Genomic DNA, 6,000 nt, shown 5'->3' on the forward strand with positions numbered 1-6,000 from the left:
TTGGTTTGCTACATCTGGCGACCTTAATTATATTAAATGTTAAATTCCTTTCTCTTCCACTCAAACACAACCTCCATCACGGCAAAGACTTAGTGGGATTCACTGCTGTAAATCCCCAACATCTAATGTTCTGAGGCCTCATCAGGCATGACCTAAGTTGGCACTTGGCACACAGCTGGCACTCATAAATACTGAGGAATGAGAGAAAGAAGCACAAAGTAATTCTGCACCAACCGTAAGTGCTCAAGGGCCAATTCAGGCCGTGTTTCCATCTGGATTTCCACTGTCTTCTCGGAAATTTTCACTTGTAATGGAGAGTCCAAGGATTCAAGCATTTGTTTTTTGGTCCAGATAAAGGATTATGACCACCAGTACATACCAAACCGCCAAACACCAGCTCCAGAACAGCTTATGAATTCTAACACAAATCAGAACTGAGCCATAAATGTGGCCATCAAAAGAGAATCCTTTTGTCTAAACCAACTCCCATTCTTTCCTTGTCTTGCCAAGTCCACCCCCACCGCCTTACAATCACATTTCCTTCCCCAAATTCCACTCCTAGAAAACCAAAACACACCCATCAACTATTGTCCTCAACAGCTAGTCTTTAAAATACTTGGATGCCTCGAGGGTTATAGTTTGAGCAGCTTCATCTGAGGCTCTGACAAGTGGGTATTGTTAATTTTGATCGGGTTACTTGGAGACTTAGTAATTCTCCCCCATCACTCATTTGTATTTACTCAGCTAAGTAACTCTTGTGACCCGTGGCTTTCCCCTCATGGGCCTCTTCCAGAGGCAGGAAGCCATAAAGGAAGTTGAAGCCCAAAAAACACACCTTTTAACTCAGAAGCAGCAAATAAATGCTTCTTGCCATGGTTTGTACATCAAGCATTTTCACCCAGAGGGGGTCCAAGTTTTCTGTCCCATACCCCACCCACCCAGGGGAAAGGCAGGAAAAACACTAGAAAACAACCAGCTTTATAAAAATGAATTGCCACGTTTGCTTTTTTAATACTTCCTGTAAGCTTTGCCACGACTTAACCCCACAGAGTAATTACAGGCAATATGCATTTCAGCACATTTGGAACTGGACAACCAGACATTAACAACATAGTGTGGGATACAGGAAGGAAGTGACGTGAACTGGGACAGATCACTGACGAAAATCAGCCAAGAAACAACCCCCAAAAGAAAAAGTTGAAACAGATCCAAGACCCAGCAGGCCAGGCAGGTCAAAGCCGAGGTTCAGAATAGAGATACCATACACTGGGTTGTTTTGCAGAGGTTCTGATATTGAATCCAGTTTGTTCTGTCCAATATAGCATCATTTCTAAAAGTCACAAAACATTCTCCTGCCTTAATGGGCGTGCTGGGTTGTGAACCCAGCCTTTATGCTCTCAATAACTGTACCAGAAGACAACAAAGTTTTCAGCGTCCTCTAGATGGTAAGACTCTCCTTCTCTGCTGTAACTGAGCACCTTTTGCTAGTTTGCTATGCTTCTAGGGTTCTTGCATCTGTTTCCATAGAGCTTCTTTGGTTTTTCTGAATGTAAAGCTGTCAGGAGTTACTTCCTGCCTCTCCCTGTGAACCTGCTTTCGGCATCCCTTCCTAGCAACTGAAACTACGTAACCAAGTTTGTTAGAACCCTGAGGAAACTAAGAGAAGGAGGAGGAGGAGCTTGAAATTCCTGGAGTTTACATCTTTTGGCAGTTTGTAAACTTCCTCCCTCCCCCCCACATTCCTAAAATATGTTCTAGATTAGGCAGCATCGCAGGATCCCTGACTACTTGGTGTTTGTAACAACAAGGATAACACCCAACATTTACTGAGCATAGACTCCATGCCAGTTACTGCTCTATGCATTTTGCTTTGCATGTCTTATCTCATTTAACCCACATTCTCTCACACTAACCTCTGAGTTCCATTCTGTGTTAATCCCAGTTTACAAATGAGGTTAAGTAATTTTCTGGAGCAAGAGGCCTCCACCACTCTACAGCAGCCCAAAGCTCAAAAGCCCCGAGTCATCCTCGGTCCTCCTTTACCCTTCCTTCCACCCTCCCAGTGGTACCAATGATAGGACACACACACACACACACACACACACACACACAGAACAGCTTTTAAGGTAAAACCCAGCTCCTTTATGCGATTTACTTAGCCCTCCAAAGTCCAGTACTTGCTTACCTCCCAGCCTCTTGAGCCCAAATTCCCGGGCAAGGAACACTCCAGTAGTTCTTCAATATCTCACTGGCCCCTTACCCAGGCACTTCTGCCTGGCTAACTCTTACTCATGGTTCATGCCAGAGCTTGGCACTCACTTGCTCTGGGGAGCCTTCTCGCAGACCTCTTCACTGCGTTAGGTTCTCCAGGCAGGAGCTCCAGTAACACCCTGTATTTCTCCAGTCACTGCATTTATCACACAGCACTAGGGTTGCTTGTTCATTTCTGTCTCTCCGTGGGAAAGGGAACTATACTAGTTTCCTAGGGCTGCCGTACAAAGCACTGTAAACTGGATGGCTTAAAACAACAGAAATGTACTCTTTCCCAGTTCTGGAGGCCAGGAGTCCCAACTCAAGGTATTGGCAAGACCAAGCACCTTCTGAAACCTGTAGGGAAGGATGCTTCCTTACCTCTTCCTAGCTTCCGGTGGGGCAGGGCAATCCTTGGCTTCCTTGACTTGCAGCCTGCAGCACCTCACTCTCCGCCCCAGTGGTCACATGGTCTCCATCAGGGAAGGACTCTGTGAGTCTGGCTCATCATTATATCCCCAAAGAGTAGCACAAGGCTTGGCACCTGGCAACAAGAACAATAACCACAGCTGTTTATTCATTCACTCATTCAACAAATGTACTGAGGGCCTACTACACAGCCAGGCAATGGTACTCAACATTACTTCATTTAATCCTTCTCCATGGATTACTTCTTTTAATCTTTATGACAACGCATTGAACAATCCAGTTTATATACCAGGAAAGTGAGACGTGGTTTCTTTTGTTAAAACCAAACACTCAAGGTCACACAGTAAATGACAGAACACAGACACTCACATAAATCTTTGTTGGATGGATGGATGGATGGATGGATGGGCTGAAGCTGGGGCTACTCACGAAGGAACTCGGAAATAGTTAAAAGTTTGCCCCCTTTGAGTTGAAAGATTTAAAAATCGAATGCGAAAGGTCTGAGATAGGCAAGGTCCGCTGAAGAGGCAGAAAGCCCCCGAGCCAAGGCAAGACTAGACTGTAATCTAATGGCAGGTATTAGCATATCTAAAGAAAGAATGTGTCAATCAGAAAAGGGGGATTGGTTAGCTTAGAACCTTGGGAAAATAAACCCAAGTCAGAATCAGGCTTTGACAGCGCCGGACTGAGAACCTTTCCCGGCGGAAGTTGCCGGCGAATCTGCAGCCCTCGTGGCAGGTGCACCCCGCTGCGGAGCGCGCTGCAGCAGGCAGCTGAATCGCCCGGTTCCCTCCCCCGCTCGGGCGCCCCGCGAGCCAGCCACCGCCTGACTGTAGCGCGGCTTCCGCCTCCAGGGAGAGCCTAAGAATAGCTCCCGCGTCTCTGTCCGCACCTCGAGCCAGGCACTTTCCATACATTCATTGCAGCACTTAGGCCTCACACCCACCCCAGCCTCCAGTCGAGGAAACCCGGGCTTGCCCCAAGAGGGTTTGCCCAAGGTCATACGGCCTCTGGAGAGAAAGAACGAGCTGGGATTTGGAGCCCGGCTCGCCCCTCTCCAGGACGAAGGTTTCCCTCACCTCTCCTTATCTCCGCCGCCCACGCGAGCATGCCTGGACCAAGGACAATTTTGTTTCTCGCTCTGCAGAATAACTAAGTTGGCATTCTGCTTTGTGCTCTGGCCTTTTGCGGGTTGTTTTCCTGTGAGTCAATCTCAGTATGTTGAGATTCAAATGTCCATACGTCCTAAATCCTGCTGCGCCTCCAGCCCCCAGCCCGTCGCCACCTCTCAACTGCTCTCATCCGTCGGTGCCTTTCCTGCCTCCCTGCCGTCCTCCATCTATCCCTTCACAACCCCCACCATCATTTATTGACGTGCTCTCCTCAAACTGTTTCACAAAACAAACCATTTAGCATCCCAGGGTCCCGCTTGGCTAATGGAAGCGGGTGGGGGGCGTGGGTAACTAATGCCGGGACAATAGGCGTAACCCAGAACCGACCCCGGCAGGCGCGCGTCCGCCCCGGGCCCCTGGAGCAGGCGCCCGGCGCTCATCTCACGGCCTAGTCGTGCTATCATATAGCTGTGTGGCCGTGGAGGTCACGGGACGTTCCTGAAACCCAGTTTCTTCATCTGTGAAACTGCCAAGATTGAAGTAAATAATGCCCGAGAGGAAAAGTGTCGAGTTCCGCGCCCCCCATCCGGTCCTCCAAGTGCAAAGTAGGCTTAGAAGAAACCGCAAACCGATTTAGCCTAGGCACTGATGTGCATCCAGTGCACGATTTTAGACTTATCTTCCCCTAGTTTTGTAGAGACTGGACTGCAGGGGTAAGAGAGCCGGACAGTGAGGAAAACCTATGCATATACGATTCAACCCGATTCCATTGTTCACTCCCTGCTCTCGGCTTCTGCTCTCTTCTCCCTAGCTCTTCAAACGCGCGCCAGTGTCTCATTAAAGACTGGAAAACGTCCCATTACGTCCAAATTCATGGAAACATATTCATGATTATTCAAATGATCCCTGTAACATAATCAGCTTGTCTTCATAAATATTCATTTTCACCGTGCTAATCACGCCGCAGTCTCACAAGAGGGTGTGCCTCTAATCCTCTTCCTTTTTGCCCTCTTCCTCCCTTTCTCCCTTTGTCTGATACTCTTTTTTTCCTCCCCACTCTCCTGCGCCTCCTAAGGTCTTCCTAGGTCTTCATGATCTCATTCAGGGTAAAGTTATTTCTGGTTCTGATCTAAACCTTTCTTTATTTACCTCTATCTGAAGATTATTCCACCAGAAGGTTATTCTTTCTCTGTAAAGTACGTGTGACCGGGGCCCGACAGCTTTAGATTCTCAGACATCAATACTTCCTGTACACTGCTGGCCTGGAGAATAGCAGAGGTTTTCTTCCCTAAATGGGCATCGAGGGCAGGGCAGTGTGCGGTGGAGACAACCCTCCCTAACCACATGCAGAATGAAATATGTGCTCAAATAGAAGTGCAAGGCAAGCACCGTTGGGGCATCCAAGGGTAGCAAGTCTCAGGGAGGTGGCTGTAGAGATGCGGATGGGGTAACTCGGGTCCTCTGGCAGGTGACCGCCTCTTGTCCAGCGGTGTACCTGCATACTTAGGATATGGTCATTATTTTCATCCTAGGTGTCTGCCTCTTCCCTAACTTGACCATCTGTCATTCCTTGCAGCAACCATGTGCAAATATTAGAAATAAGCATGAAGTCTAGCAAGACAGAGAAGGAGGAAGACCCTTACATGACTGAGGGGTCAGTGAAGTTATAAATGAAGCCCTCACGGAGCATGTTTCCAGTCACTGGGCTTGGCACAGCGGCAAGTAAGAGTCCCAGTTAAGGCAAAAAAAAAAAGCATATGTATTATATGTATTTATGAGCCCACAGAGAGTAGAAAATGGGTTCCGAACAATTTTCCCTTTTCATTGGTACCCAGAATAGTGCCCAATGTAGTCTATTCTTGAGGTCGACAGTAAGGAAGTATCTAAACCATTTATATCCTTTGATGGAAAAAGATGCAAGAGAAGAGGAAAAGAGGAACCTTTTCATAGTTAGGGACTTTTGAAATTCCAGAGTGGGAATAGAAACAATGAAATTAAAGGGAAAAAAGAATAGCAGCAATTAACACAACTTCTAGGCCAGGATTAAAATGTGTAAGGATTCTATTTTGTAAGCTACTGTGTAAGATACGTGGAAATCTCATTTTTGTCTTTAATTTTATATTAGAATAATTTTACTTCTTAAGCTTTTCAGGGTGTAAGGAAAACCCATTGTTGCTTATGGTTTAAATAAGAATCTTTTTTCTTTTCA

General features: G+C 46.9%; 1 protein-coding gene across 1 annotated transcript in view; it reads right to left on the reverse strand.

Annotated features, from left to right (window-relative positions):
* ZNF532 (zinc finger protein 532) overlaps positions 1–2,703 on the reverse strand; it is a 160,501-nt gene extending 157,798 nt beyond the window's left edge. The window contains exon 1 of the mRNA XM_037805984.1: positions 2,632–2,703. The gene's annotated coding sequence lies outside the window, so the exon portion shown is untranslated. The remainder of the gene's footprint in view (positions 1–2,631) is intronic.
* Between the last annotated feature and the right edge of the window lie 3,297 nt (positions 2,704–6,000).

Source organism: Choloepus didactylus, chromosome 16 (assembly GCF_015220235.1).
Source record: "Choloepus didactylus isolate mChoDid1 chromosome 16, mChoDid1.pri, whole genome shotgun sequence".
In the NCBI taxonomy this organism is placed as follows: Eukaryota; Metazoa; Chordata; class Mammalia; order Pilosa; family Megalonychidae; genus Choloepus; species Choloepus didactylus.